This window comes from Rhinatrema bivittatum, chromosome 6 (genome assembly GCF_901001135.1).
Source record: "Rhinatrema bivittatum chromosome 6, aRhiBiv1.1, whole genome shotgun sequence".
Classification (NCBI taxonomy): Eukaryota; Metazoa; Chordata; class Amphibia; order Gymnophiona; family Rhinatrematidae; genus Rhinatrema; species Rhinatrema bivittatum.
The window spans coordinates 140,649,804-140,665,695 of record NC_042620.1 but is presented as its reverse complement, the minus strand read 5'-3'; the positions used below and the strand labels follow the sequence as shown (position 1 = coordinate 140,665,695).

Here is a 15,892-nt window from a genome sequence, read left to right as displayed (position 1 = left end):
ATATAGTAAACAAGATTTATTAGCAAGAACAGCAATAAAATGCAAAGAGCCATAAACAATGTTGATAACAATGCTGAAAATTTCTTTTATATTCAAGACATTTTTATATACACTAAAGATACAACTATTCATGAGATGGCAATATGTTCACTGTCCTTCAATTAAGAATGACTGTTCAAGAATAAAACTGTCAGATAAGTATTCTGTAAGTACTGTAAGGTGATAAGTATTCACCTAAAATATGAAGAGTATATTCAAGAATTTAATGCTTTGTATTCACTATCCTTTTGCAGGTATCCTTGTTCCAGCTGCCAGGCAGTAGCAAGAAGGTAAGTATCTTTTGTTTTAAGAATGTAGCTGCGTCTTGTTATTTGTGGTTTCCTATCTTAAACCTTTTCTGCTCAGAGTTGTCTAGTAGCTGTCTCTTTCTTTGTGTAAGTGTACACTCTTTAGGGTAGATTTTAAAAAATTGCGTGATTGCGTACTTTTGTTCGCGCACCAGGCGCAAACAAAAGTATGCTGACTAAAATCTGCCCACACAATAGGAAAATTGCTGTGCGTGCAGTTTTAACCAAACAGAAAAAAAGGTCAGGTCAGGGCATCCTGGGGGGAGGGGGGAGTTTCCAGTTTAGATGGGTAGCGAAACATTCAGTGCGAACTGGCTCAATTTGCCCAGCTAAGTGTGGCCGCACAAATGACTGCCGTATATCTAACCGCAACTTTAGACAGTTAGCTGCCGCTGAATAACCAAAGTGATCCGGTTATTATTAACCGGTTAACTATGCCACACTGAACCCTAAGGGGCAGATTTTAAATACTTGCGCGAGCGCGTACTTTTGTTCGCGCAGCAGGCGCGAACAAAAGTACGCTGGATTTTATAAGATACGCGCGTAGCCACGCGTATCTTATAAAATCTGGGGTCGGCGCATGCAAGTGGGTGCACATTTGTGCAACCTGCGCACGCCGAGCCCAGCGCGCGCTGCCTGTTCCCTCCGAGGCCGCTCCGAATTCGGAGCGGCCTCCGAGGGAACTTTCCTTCGCCCTCCCCCCACCTTCCCCTCCCTTCCCCTACCTAACCCACCCCCCCGGCCCTATCTAAACCCCCCTTACCTTTATTCCACGATTTACGCCTGCGAAAAGCAGACGTAAATCTGCGCGCGCCGGCCGGCTGCCCCGCTCCGTGTTCCGGTCCCGGGAGCTGGTCCGGAGGCCGCGGCCACGCCCCGGAACGCCCCCGGGCTAAAACCACGCCTGAGTCGCCGCCCCCAAAACGCCGCGTCACGCCCCCGAAACGCCGCGTCATTCTGCCACGACCCCTGACACGCCCCCTCCCGCCCCTTTTAAAAAACCCCGGGACTTACGCATGTCCCGGGGCTCTGCACGCGCCAGCGGCCTATGCAAAATAGGCGCGCTGGCACGCAGGGCATTTAAAATCCGCCCCTTTGAGTCTGTGTCTTTCCTGTGAGTTGGTCTAGCTAGACTGTAGGCTGTGGTACAGACTTAGCTCAAAGTCTGTACCTTGGTTTCTTTATAGCTGGTTCCTGTATCTTGATCCTGAAATTTTGGTTCTTCCAGGTCCTGCAATCGATGCAGATGCTGGATCGGCAATTTGTAGATCTTCTTTCTTCTTTCATCAATGTGTTACCTATGCTTTAATTAAATAAAATGGGGAGGGTCTCACTACACTGTCCATGACAATCATCTGAAGGTGTACTTAAAAGCAGTGCTAACTCACAGCCCGATCCAGTAAAGTCCGTGGGAGAGCGGACTAACGCCCGCTCTCCCGGCGCGCGCACCGGCCCCTCGCCGGTGCGCGCGATCCAGTATTTAAATTAGGCGACGCGGTGCAAATGAGGAAAAGGAGGCGCTAGGGACACTAGCGCGTCCCTAGCGCCTCCTTTTGGCCTGGAGCGGCGGCTGTCAGCAGGTTTGACAGCCGACGCTCAATTTTGCCGGCGTCGGTTCTCGAGCCCGCTGACAGCCACGGGCTCGGAAACCGGACGCCGGCAAAATTGAGCGTCCGGTTTTCGGCCCGACAGCCGCGGGCCGAATTCAAAAATTTTTTTTTTTTTTTTACTTTTTTTTTACTTTTGGGGACCTCCGACTTAATATCGCTATGATATTAAGTCGGAGGGTGCACAGAAAAGCAGTTTTTACTGCTTTTCTGTGCACTTCCCTGGCGCCGGAAGAAATTAGCGCCGACCTTTAGGCGGCGCTAATTTCTTAGAGTAAAATGTGCGGCTTGGCTGCACATTTTACTTACTGGATCGCTCGGGAATACCTAATAGGGCCATCAACATGCATTTGCATGTTGAGGGCGCTATCAGGTGCCGCAGGTGGGCCGCGTGTTTTCCTCCCCTTACTGAATAAGGGGTAAGGGAAAACACGCGTCCAGAGCAGGGTGACAGTGCGCTCCGACGGAGCACACTTTACTGGATCGACCTGTCAGTAAGGTCCTGAAGACTTGTTGGTAAAGGGAAAAATAAAAGAATAAGCAAGTTTTTCCATATTCTCTGTATGGAAAGAATAAAAAGTTAGTGTCTTTTACAGCAGTTGCACTGACTGTAGTTGCACTGTAGTTGCACTGACTGTAGCCGTGCGTATCTTATAAAATCCAGGGTCGGCGCGCGCAAGGGGCTGCACATTTGTGCACCTTGCGCACGCCGAGCCCTGCGCGTGCTGCCCGTTCCCTCCAAGGCCGCTCTGAAATCGGAGCGGCCTCGAAGGGAACTTTCCTTCGGCCTCCCCCCAACTTTCCCCTCCCTTCCCTTCCCCTCCCTAACCCATCCCCCCAGCCTTATCTACACCCCCCTACCTTTATCACGAAAGCTACGCCTGCCCTAGGCAGGCGTAACTCGTGCGCGCCAGTCAGCTGCCGCCACGCGATTCCCCGGCCCGGGAGCAATTTTGGAGGCCTCGGCCATGCCCCCGAAACACCCCTGGGCCGGAACCACGCCCCACGGAACGCCCCAAACGTTGCGCCACTACGCGAAATGCCCCCTGGCACGCCCCCCTAGCAAAGCCCCGGGACTTACATGCGTCCCAGGTCTTGCGCGCACCGCCGAGCCTATGCAAAATAGGCTCAGCGCGCGCAGGGGGGTGAAGCACGGGTAGCTTTGCTGGTTCTCCAGTTAACTTGGATTTCCTTTGCTAAGGATTATTAAATTCTACTGTTGTCCTGGGTAAAGTTTAACAGTTTCTGAGGTTGCAGGATGCTGCAGCCTTTACCACTGACTAGCTGTGGTAAAACTCAATCTCACACAATCTCAGAGATAAATTCTTAAACTATTCTAGAGTAACAACAGTAAAGAGTTCTTTCTGTAAAGGATTCCCAAAGATAAAATTGGATCTCTCAACAGAACAGGTGGTATCAAATTGTTCCAGTTGTTTTTCCTTCTTTGCTTTCTTTCTCTCTTTGAAGCTGTTTCTTTCTCTCTAATACTTTCTTTTTCAACTGTGGCTTTATTTCTCCAACCGCTTCAACTGCTGCCTTGCTTCTCAGATGCTACCTTCTTTCTGGCAAAAGCACATGAAACCAGATCATTTTTTTCTGACCCAGGGTATCCATCCTCTGCTGATGATTATCAGAGAAAATAGTACTCAGGGGTCCTCAGGGGTAACATTTATCATTACAAAAGCTTTCTCACCCCCCCCCCCCCCCCCGCTTACAATAGCCAGCAGGAATGATCATTTTTGGCATAGTCTAGATCAGTGGTTCCCAACCATGTCCTGGGGACCCCCCAAGTCAGTCAGGTTTTCAGGATATCCACAATGATTATGCATGAGAAATAATTTGCATGTTATGGAGGCAGTGCATGCAAATTTTCTCTCATGCATATTCATTGTGGATATCCTGAAAACCCGACTGGATGGGGGTCCCAGGACAGGGTTGGGAACCACTGGTCTAGATCATTGAAATAACTTTCAGTAACCTTAATTAACATGATGCACTGCAGGAAATAGGGTATCATTCCACTGGTCTCTTCACTTCATTTTCTCATGTGGAGAACACCTTGTGGAATTTCTAATTACTTGTCAAGCTGCCAAGTATGAATCTCAGCAAGGAAGTTGCAGTGAAATCCTAAACTGGATTCTTGCTTAGACTGGAGTACAAGCACAGGGGCTTTCCCTGGCCACATAAACATATCAAACCAGCCTTGCAAAAGTGATGGGGCTAGCACTGGTGACCCCAACACTCAATCTAGTTCAAACATTTATTTTTAAACTATTTTTTGTTGCAGGCTAAATGGACTGACTTACCAGGATTCATCTTTCTCTCCAGGACCTTCTCTCATACAGACGAGCAGCAGAGGCTATCCCAGCATCCCTTGCTGCTGTCCCTGTTATGCTCTGTGCTCCAATGTGCCTCTATCACTACAACAGAGGGGGCTATGGTAGCTTGTCACTGCTGCAGGAGCTTGTTAAGTGCCCTCTGTGCTTGTCCTTTCCCCCACTTGCCTTTATTTTACTCTGTCTTAGTTTTGTTTTACTTTGATTTCTTTTATTTTACTTTTTGTGCCTGCTCCTGTGATACTGATATAACCTGGCTCCTTTAAGAGTCTAGGCTATGACATCATCATTGCTGGGCTATTAGTGAAACTAAACTAGCAGCTCCGTATGAACTCTGTTTCAAACAGATAATACCAGGGAGAGACAGTACCAAAACAAAAGAGCAGCCCTGCTTCTGCTGCAGCCCAGGTAACTTTTTATTAATAATAAAAATGTTTAATCTGTTCACAGCAAGCCTTCCCAGATATGTAAGGGCATCTTATATATAAGCAGGAAACCCTTTCCAAAATATTGGAAGTCAAACAGGATATCAAACACTGCATTGATACTTCTTCCCCCTTGAGTAAAAACTCTAGATGTATCTTGTCATTTTATTGTTCTTATTGGGGCGGATTTTAAGAGCCCTGTTCGCGTAAATCCGCCCAGATTTACGCGAGCAGGGCCCTGCGCGCCGGTGCGCCTATGTTCAATAGGCCTACCGGTGCGCGCAGAGCCCCGGGACTCGCGTAAGTCCCGGGGTTTTCCGAGGGGGGCGTGTCGGGGGCGGGCCCAATGGGGCACCGTTTTCGGGGCGGGACGCAGCGTTTCGTGGGCGGGCCCGGGGGCGTGGTTTCGGCCCGGTGCAGTCAGGGGGCATGGCCGCGCCCTCCGGAACTGCCCCCAGGTTGTGTCTAGGCGCGCCAGCAGCCCGTTGGCGCGCGGGGATTTACTTCTCCCTCTGGGAGGCGTAAATCCCCCAACAAAGGTAGGGGGGGTTTAGACAGGGCCGGGGGGTGGGTTAGGTAGAGGAAGGGAGGGGAAGGTGAGGGGAGGGCGTTAGCGAATTCCCTCCGAGGCCGCTCTGATTTCGGAGCGGCCTCGGAGGGAACGGAGGTAGGCTGCGCGGCTCGGCGCACGCCGGCTACACGGAATCGGTAGTCTTGCATGCGCCGATCCAGGATTTTAGCGGATACGCGCGGCTACGCGCGTATCTACTAAAATCCCGCGTACTTTTGTTGGCGCCTGGAGCGCCAACAAAAGTACACCAACGCGCCGTTTTTGAAAATCTACCCCATTATGAATATCTTTTATTTACTTTTTTCTTGTAAACCATTTGTTTAATGTACTTTACTGATGTTATATTAAATTTAATAAATGAAATAAAATAAAACAAGAAAGTCTTACTCACAGTTATCCTGGTTGTTATCCAAATGAGCTTTTGGAAGAAAAGACCAGGCAGCAGGGAACAATCAGCTCTTCCAATCTTCCCCATTCTGGGGCAGGAAGTGTGGCAGCAAAAATCTTCTTTCCAGCTCAATGAAAACAAAGTCTTTACTCAAATGTCCAAAAATTGGAAATCTCCTGCAGTAGGTTACCATCGGCCACCATCCATGGGCTGTGAAATGGAGTGAGCATAATCTTCCTGTACCCCCGCTATTTTTGGACAGTGACTCTCCTGCTGCAGTGGCTAAGGTGCTATTAGAATATGGAGTTTCTGTTGTTACTCTGGCAGCCACTAGATCCACAAAAGAGGGGCTACAAGAGGAAAATTTACCCTCCTTCCTGTTGGGACTTCCAATAACAGGAACCAAGGTGACTGAAACCCACCCAACCACAACCAGTCTCCCAGGAGTAGAGAAGGAAAGAAGGATCTTTCAAGTATAACGCTCAGATAAATTCAAAGTTAGCTTAAAGAAAACAGTTTATTTACCCGTTTTCTTCATCAAGCAAGTACTGTAAATCAGCAATTCAACTTCTTGTGAACTTTTGAAAATAACATTCAAAGCAGAAAGTACTGCTGTTTTACAATAGTGGAATAACACTAAAGAACCTTTTTCTCTATCTCTTTTCCTTCTGGGATTCTTATTTCCTGTCTGGTACCGATACCTGCTAATATGGAGCTCTCATCAGATAAGGATATGTATATATATCTTTATCTCTGATTAGTAAAGTTTGTTCCAATTGAAACAATGTGAACGTAAAGCAGATGTTTATTTAAGAGCATATGATTCTTTTCTAATGCGCCACTTCACAGGTGTCTTTCTTTGCAGCAGATAAAAGAAAATATATCTCTTGTATATGCTCCTTTCTTTTTCGGCATTTCCTAAGTTTGTCTGAATCTGTAACACTGAGGCTTTGTCCCCTGTCTCTCCTTTGCTTCCACTGTGTGTATGTATCTCTTGCTTTCTTGTTCAGTCTAGCTAGACACTTAGGGGCAGATTTTAAAAGCCCTACACGCGCCGAGCCTATTTTGCATAGGCCCGGCGATGCGCGCAAGCCCCGGGATGTGCATATGTCCCGGGGCTTGAAAAAAGGGGCGGGGCGTGGGCGGTCTGGGGTGGGGCAGGGGCATGGCCAGAGGCCTCCGTAGGCCCTCTAGGCTGGGGGATCACGCGCCGGCACTTGGCCGGCGCATGCAACTTATGCCTGCCCAGAGGCAGGCGCAACTTGAAAAATAAAGGTCGGGGGGGGGGGGTTTAGGTAGGGCTGGGGGCGGGTTAGGTAGGGGAAGAGAGGGGAAGGTGGGGGGGGGGGGGTGGAAGGAAAGTTCCCTCCAAGGCCTCTCCAATTTCGGAGCGGCCTCGGAGGGAACAGGGAAAGACATTGGGGCTCCCCTAGGGCTATGCGCGCGCAAGGTGCACAAATTTGCACGCACAGGGTTGTATGCACAAATCTACACCCACGCGTGGGTATTAAAATCCGGCCCTTAGGGGCCAATGTAATAAGGTGCACTGAAGTTACCATGGGTTTGTGCGCGCCTATGTGCCCATTTGTATGCGTGTTTTTCCATGCAAAGCCCTATACAGGTATGTAATAAGGGTTTTATGTATGGCAAAAAAGCATGTACAAGCGCACTTACAGACTGGCATGCAGAGGAGGCAATTATCTATTCAAAAGTAATGCAGGAAGTCATGCTTGCAGGGAGATCGGCTTAGTGCGGATTTTTTAATGTGGGTTTTTAGCGCCTGGGTCAGGGCAAGGAGGTAAGTGAAAGCGCCGATGTGGAGACCAGTTTTTGTTGTTTTTGTGGGTCAGCCAAATGGCGGATGAAATGGGAAGAGAGAAGACAGCTTCTCAATGAGGCAGGATCACCGATCTTCATATAATGCTCTTGCCGGCAGTCGGAGTTCAGTCATGAAGTGGTTAGATATTGCTCTAGACACATTCAGATCAACTTCTGGACCACTAATTTATTCAATTTTTTGAGAAAGAAAGGGTTTTACCCCGAGATTCAATCGCAGGCGTTCACACCAAATGAGTGTCTGCGCAGATTTCTATGCAGATATCTGATTGTTTTACTACACTTAGCTCTTCATAATGGAGTCCAGTGTTGCGCAGTCTCCTCACGCTGTAGACCCTTGCCGATCTTTTCCTCTGGATCTTTGAGTGTGCTGTCTGTAGTTCGGTTCTCCCTGTCATCTCCATGTCCATCGCAGGTTTCCTAACTATCTTTAAATAACATAAAACATGTGTTCCCTAATTGCTCTATCGTGTTCCCCTCTTCTGAAGATGTACTACTAGTGTTGTTGCTAGATGTGGTGTCTTCACTGTCTAATTGAACTTGTTCTAACTTAGTAAAGAAATAAAAAATAACAGAGGGAATGATATTCACTCTTATGTTTTCTTGCATACTCTGTTACACTCTTCTCCTTTCACACTCTTTCTGCACTTAATTTCTGTCATTCAGAAGAGAAATGAGTTCCAGAATAGATATATTTTATTCCCTTTCTTTTCTCACTCCCTCATTTCTGTTGTTGTTTCTGTTATTCAGATGTTCCCTATCGTGATCTCCCCAGAAAAAGTGACTTTCCGTAATCCCTTCCTGGGCCCAGAACCAGAAGTCTTGGAAGGAACTTAAAAAATCATGAAAATCTTGGGAGCATAACACTGGAGACAACCCAATCAGATAGCTGATGTACTAAAAGGGGTTAAGTCTCCCACCTATCCTGGATTCCAAACCATGAGACCTGGAGTAAGAAAACCACAAACAATAAAAAGCTCCTACGCCCACACAACTTCAAAGTGTGCACTTCCACATTGATCAGACTGTCTTTATATAGCCAGGGGGGCTCGTCACTCCAGCAGATTCATTGGAGGTGCCGTTCCAGAAATGGTGCGCCCTTCCCTCTACTGCCTAAATTCTGATTTCTAACCCAGAGTCTGGAACTAGGACCATGTAGTGGTGAATCCAAAGGATCAAACAAAAACAAAAAAGACCCTATGTATTATTTTTCAAGCTGTGTCCACCAAAAAACAAGTGAAAAGAATAATCTTAATGATGAAACCGCATCAGCAAGCCAGACAACGGCAGTATCATAACTTGCCGTCCGGACCACTGGTCATTTGCGGTATGTTTGCAAAAAGGTATTTTTCAAGGTATTTTTCAAAGTCGCAACTATAATGTTCATTCCAAAAGACACATCTGTTCCCCGAAGTATAGTTGAAGAATCAAGCCCGATAACGGCCGGTGTTTCGCGATAACACTATCGCTTCTTCCCGGACGCGAACGTCTCAAAAATTTTTGATGAGTGCAGGACAGCTGCGGGGAACAGATGTGTCTTTTGGAATGAACATTATAGTTGCGACTTTGAAAAATACCTTGAAAAATACCTTATTGCAAACATACCGCAAATGACCAGGGTCCGGACGGCAAGTTATGATACTGCCGTTGTCTGGCTTGCTGATGCGGTTTCATCATTATTAAGATTATTCTTTTTCACTTGTTTTTTGGTGGACACAGCTTGAAAAATAATACATAGGGTCTTTTTTGTTTTTGTTTGATTTGGATTGAGAAGACTGGGTTTGGTTCTTTCTATTTGAGAATCCAAAGGATCACCACACTTGGAAGGGAATATAGTTTACCAATACTATGGGAACTTTGTTCCATCCTTAAATTTAGCCCTGGGGGGGAAAGTCCCTCCACTAATGTTTCACGTGCAGTGGGATAGCTATTATCGATCAGAATATTTTGTCCATAAAACTGAAGTAAAACATACGGGAGAACAAAACAGAAAGTTCCACTGTGCTCCATCTCATACATTTTGCTGCTGCAGTTCAAAGACATTTGTAACAAGATGCTAAATCCTTTTTTATCTTCAGTGTGACTGCTGGTTGCCAGTAGCTTGTATTGAGTAACACAGACATAACCACATCGCCAGTGCAAACAATCCAGAAGTAATATGAGATTTTCTGGCAACGTGGTTTTATTTGAAATATTCCGTAGTGGCAGATAGTAGTTAGGCGTCCAGCTGTGTCTATTTGTTCATAGCTCAAAGGGGGGAGCAGCCATGCCTAAGAAATGATAACAGACTACCAATACTTTTTCCATCACTATGATTTAATCACTTTGTGGCTTCATTTTGCTACGAGGCTATCAGGAAAAAAAAACGTGATAGAGAATGTAAATAGAGGAGGACACATTGACCCCTGGTGAGTTTTCTGAGGAATAACTGCAGGCCACTGTAATGTACTATGTTCTTAGGTGGCTTTTCATTGTGAGTTTCTAAAGAGCTTTGTTTGTGTTCTATACTATCAGTCATTGATCCACTATGTACTAATATGTTGGCAATATGAGAGAGATCAGTTCTCTCATTATCATCAGATCTAATTTTTAATATACTAGAAATAAAGTACTCAGAAAAGAATTGCATATTTCACGTGTCCTTATTGTAAAGCCATTTTACAGATCAAGCAATATATTTCAAGACATGTTAAGTAGAAACAAGGTTACATTCAATAAACATATATAAACAGGCCAAACTTTTACACTCGTTCTAAAACAGATGACTCTGCCTACGGGAGTCTAACCTCTTTCTTAGCATCAAGAAAGGCAGTAAATTGAGGGAGATCAAAGAAAACATATTTAGCAGACTGGAATTTAACAACACATTTACATGGGCAACGAAAAAAAAAAAGTGCTCCTAGTTGCGAAACAGCTGGTCGCATCAAGAAAAACTGTTTGCTCCTCTTTTGAGTAAACTTGGATTCATTGGAAGTTCTAACATTACGATTTAAAAAGGAAACATTTCTGAGTTTAAGAAATAGGTGTAGTAATAGTTCCCTATCTGAGTCTAAGGCTAAAGAGACCAGCAAGGTAGCAGAAGAAACAGAATCCCCTTCAGAAATTCCTAGAAAATCTATTAAGTAAATCAAACTCTTGACCAGGGATCGAAGATTAAACCTCAGTTGCTTCTCTCCTCATTTGAGGCAGATAGTATATTTTAGAAATAGGTGGAAAGTTTTGGTTCAGGATCTTCAACCATTCTTTGAGAAACCTCTTAAACAATTCCAGTGGTGAAAGGACTGCAATGTTTTTATAGTCTGTTTTCCTTGCCTATCACAGAAATACAGACGCTGCCTAATGTTTACTTTTACCAGGGGTAGAACTGCTGTTGTTGCACTTAGTACAGTGAACTGGGAAACACAGCCACAAAGGACCCATTAGAAGTTGGTAACAGTGGTGGCTCTATGTGAATTGTTTGCATAAGGGGAGCCACACAAGGGAGTAAAAGCCCCTTAGCTCATAAATGTGTCTCTTTTGCTGTGTGGGGCACTGAACAGAGTGGGCATTGTTGGTGAGGAAATTTTGTAATGCTCAGTGGGTGGTTTGAGCTGCCTCCTATTTTAATCACGGAAAGGGGCAGGAAGAGGAGGGGAACAATCCATGATTGGACAATCCTTGTGAAGATCTAGGAGACATTTCCAAAATGTAAGCACTGTGATGGATGACCTCTCCTCCCCCGGAGGCAAATGTAACCCTCCCAGTACACTCATCCACCCTCCAATCACCCCAACTCGCTCATCCCCATTCTATACCAATGTATTCACTCAACCTCTGATGCACCACCACCTCCAGTACAGTAATTCACCCATCATAGTCCCATCTCTCCTCTGTTGCACTCACTCAACCCAGCCCTGCTGGTCTCATTTGCCCTGCCCCTTTTACCCTGGCCAGCAAGCAGTGAGTGGAGGAATAGACTGCCTTCCTGCCAGCTGCTATTACCATTGCTGCTCAAAGCTTCTGGGTGGCATGAGGTGATTTATTGGCCCCATGGTGACCTAGTGACCAGGATTTGTTTAACCCTGTTATACATTATTTGTTGTCAGATCAAGATCGTGGCAATGGATCTGTAGATTGAAGTTGAAGAGGCCTGGTATCTTGCCTAACCAGGCTTTGCTGTACATTTCTTTACCTCCAACTCAACGAAGATCAAGTTTTGCCTGCACTGTTTTCAGTTCATGTAGGGTGACCATAGAGCTCCATGCCCAGGAGAACAAGCTCAGGCAGCCCTAGTTTTACTCCATTATATGCTTGAAAATGCAGGCTTGTTTTTGTCTGAGTACTCAATAAGAACATAAGAAATGCCATGCTGGGTCAGAGCAAAGGCCATCGAGCTCAGCATCTTGTCTCTAACAGTGGCCAGTTCAGGTCACAAGTATCTTGCAGATCCCCAAAAGTTGATTTATTTCTTGTATCTCACTCCGCACTGGCTTTCCCAAGTCTACATGGCTAATAACTGTTTATGAACTTTTCCTTCAGGTACTTTCCCAATCCTCTTTGGTAATAGGAACATCAGAACTACATCCCCATGCATGTGATAGGGTAAGCCAAAATGCAGGATGGGCTCAGCTTGTTACATGGAGCTATATGGTCACCCTAATGCTGTGATCTTGTTTGAGCTATTGCAGGGCATGGGATCTTCTTACGCAAGTAGGTTGACTCCAAGCTTTGCTAGTGCACCAGGAACAGATATCAGACAGAGATGCACATGCAGAAAGCAGTGAGGTACTAATTGCTTCAGAGACAGGCTGGAGATGCAGGCGGAAAACAGGCCTTAGAGACGCTCATATCAAAAGCAAAAGCAGCAAGATTAATTCTGAAATGGAAGTAATGTATCAATTTTAAATACAAAATATAAAGTAGAGACACAGCAGCGGTGCACAAGCAGAAAAAAAGGAGTATTTTGCTGGCACAAGGTTGGGGAACCTTGCACCTCTTCTCTATTTGAATACTGGACATTCATTAAAAATGGAAACTGTGCTATAAAGTATTTACGGTTTATATACTGACCCTCTCAAGAATAGACCTTTGCTGTTTCAGCAAAACACTCCTTTGAATCTTAAATACTACATCCCATGCAAGTACAACAATAAAAGTTTGAGATCTGATTTTGCAGATTTCATAATAAAGACATCAAAGGGGCCACTTGTCTTTAGACCTGTGATTCTCAGAAGTAGAAATAAGCCAAGTGTCTTTCAGAAGGAAAAGAAATTAAAAACATCTGCTAATTTAGGATTAAGTGGTTTCAGACACAGTCTGAAATGGCAGAATAGATACAACAAGAATAAAAAAGCAGTTGTCAGTCCAAGGTTTTATCGTAGTGAATAATATTATTACAGCAGTATCCTGGCTGGAAAGTACCTTCTGGGAACACTGTGTAAAATATTGTATGCTGATGCCCAGACCACTGACACATTGGAAAAAATTCCTTTGTTGGCTGCCTGACTTGATGAAAAAAATCAGATTTGGTTTGTGACCACATTCCAGATCTGTTTGTAAAAGGAGTCATTCACAAAACCATGAACTCCTGCTAAATGGACTAGTAGAGAGTTAAATGCTTTGCAAAAAAACACATTTGTTGAAAGTATTGCTTGAAGTTTTCAGTATTCCCAGGCCAAGGCTTTTTTGTGTTGCCGGAGAGCTTTAATTTTCCTGTGGATGACATTGTTTGCAAGCCTCTCTGCTACTGTTAACACTTTTATAATACTTTCCAACATACAGAGTGTTGGAAAGAAATATATAAAAGGGATTGATGTCCATCTGTTCATCTGTCTGTCCACAGGCACAACAATTCTGCAGAAAAAGAATGGAAATTCACCAAATTTGACATGCAGGAAGAAAATGTGAATATTTGAACAAGTTTGAAAACCAGAAACATTGGGTCAGTATTTTGGGGCATCCCAAAACAATCCCCCTTCTTTTCTATATGAAACTATTAGAGACTGCAGAATGTTGGAACAGTGCACAATTCCGGAAACAAACCCCTCCCCCATTACCCTTCCAGCACTTTAGCTCAGAGCTAGACAGGTAGACGTAGACAGGCAAAATAACTGAAGCACCTCTCCTGACACTTCCAAAGTCACACATGCAAACGCTATAAATACACATCCCTTCACACACACACTACTATACACACCATTCAAACACCTCACAACCCCACACCACCACGCATATACTTCTACACCCTTATATCCATCTCACACATTCATACACACACCCCACACATTTCTACATCTATTCTTTCACATACATCACATCTCCACATCCCAGTAACCCCACCCCCTCCTATGCACAATCAAACACACACACACACCCCTCCATACTGACAACCTACCAAGCACATACGTACTCTAATTCCTATACATATATCCAGCCACACCATCCAACTCACCTATCACCTACACAAATGCACAGACCCCTTAAATATACAACCCCTTGCACACAGCTCCTCCACATACTCACTCACATCCCTATCTACACATACACCTACACACCCCCCAATCACACGTCTACTGATACACTTTCACATCCTATCGTACACCCTCCCACACCATATATACACTTCCTGTAATTGCAACTCTCAACACATCTCATATCCACAAAAACATCCCCAACCCCCCCCCCACACTTACCATACCATTCACCCAATATATATACATATGCTCTGTTCATTTTAGTTCATTCCTATTTTTTGTAGAGCACCTCCATTTGTTTCATTCGTTTCAAAAAAAAGAAAAAATTAATTTGGCTTTGTAACCTGCCCCAAATATTCTGGAAGTTGTGGGATATAACTAATTCTAATCAAACAAACAAACAAATAAATACATTTATTTTAGTTGTTCATTTGTTTACCATTAAAGTCTAACGGGGGAAGCACTGCAGCTTATTTCAAAATTGGCAGTTTCATATTATTTCTAATAAAACTGGTGGGTAGACATGAGAAGGGTGAAGGCATGTCAATGAACATAAGAACATAAGAAAATGCCATACTGGGTCAGACCAAGGGTCCATCAAGCCCAGCATCCTGTTTCCAACAGTGGCCAATCCAGGCCATAAGAACCTGGCAATTACCCAAAAACTAAGTCTATTCCATGTAACCATTGCTAATGGCAGTGGCTATTCTCTAAGTGAACTTAATAGCAGGTAATGGACTTCTCCTCCAAGAACTTATCCAATCCTTTTTTAAACCCAGCTATACTAACTGCACTAACCACATCCTCTGGCAACAAATTCCAGAGTTTAATTGTGCGTTGAGTAAAAAAGAACTTTCTCCGATTAGTTTTAAATGTGCCACATGCTAACTGCATGGAGTGCCCCCTAGTCTTTCTACTATCCGAAAGAGTAAATAACCGATTCACTTCTACCTGTTCTAGACCTCTCATGATTTTAAACACCTCTATCATATCCCCCCTTCATCAATGTAGCACCAAACGTTGCATGAATAGCCTGAGGGACCATAAAGGGGCAAAGGGTACCTGGCATGGCAGTTCTCCAAGGATCCACAAAACCTTAATTACCGCGAACAGCAATGGATATTCTATTTGAACACTATGCAGCCTAATGGTTTGAATGCTTCTGTTGAATGGTACACCATTATCTAACTTTCTGTGACAGTAGTAACTACTGACGTCAATTTTTTGCATCTAACGTGTAATTTGCCCATTGGTTGAATGTCCTTTAAAAATGGTGCATGTGTGGCCCTTCTGGCAGAGGAAACATTACCGGCAGGTCGGTGAAAATGCCGCTGAAACTATCTAATGTAAGTACTGCATTGCATAGTGTCTTTTGAAACTGATGAAATATATTTCTTTTGCTTTGCAATTAACTTTTATGACGTTCACAGATATATTCGGCCCCTTGAAGAAGGCAGTTGCCGAAACATGGTCCGTGTCGGGCTGACACATCTTGAGCCTCTCCATACTTTGGACATATGGGCATTTCTTCGTATACATCAAGCTAAGTAGTAATGTTATTTAAAGAAGCTAATGCAACGTTATGCAATGAAACACAATAAAATACAATGAAATGCGAATCACTTTGAAATTTTTGTTACAACTGGACTTTGATTTCCCTGAGCATAAAAAATTCATTTAATGGCCTGTGATTATACCACTGGTGTAAATAAGTTCAGGCCATCAGCATTGACATGTATGCCCACGTATGAGGTCTATCAAATGATACCAAAAAAAATCGTGATCCACGGTGATTTATCTTGTTTGTAAACGTTTTGGTACTTTAGCCTCCTGTTAGTGCTATTATTGTATACGGCTATTACCTCCTTCTAATAATTTTCGAGAGAGTCTTTGTGGTTCTATTTTTAGTTCTCCAAGGCACCGTGAGAGA

General features: G+C 44.4%; 1 long non-coding RNA gene across 1 annotated transcript in view; it reads left to right on the top strand.

Annotated features, from left to right (window-relative positions):
* Positions 1-4,965, top strand: part of LOC115093763 — a 30,611-nt gene extending 25,646 nt beyond the window's left edge. The window contains exons 4-5 of the long non-coding RNA XR_003857400.1: positions 294-329; positions 4,242-4,965. This is a non-coding gene — a long non-coding RNA (uncharacterized LOC115093763). The remainder of the gene's footprint in view (positions 1-293; positions 330-4,241) is intronic.
* The last annotated feature ends 10,927 nt before the right edge of the window (positions 4,966-15,892 follow it).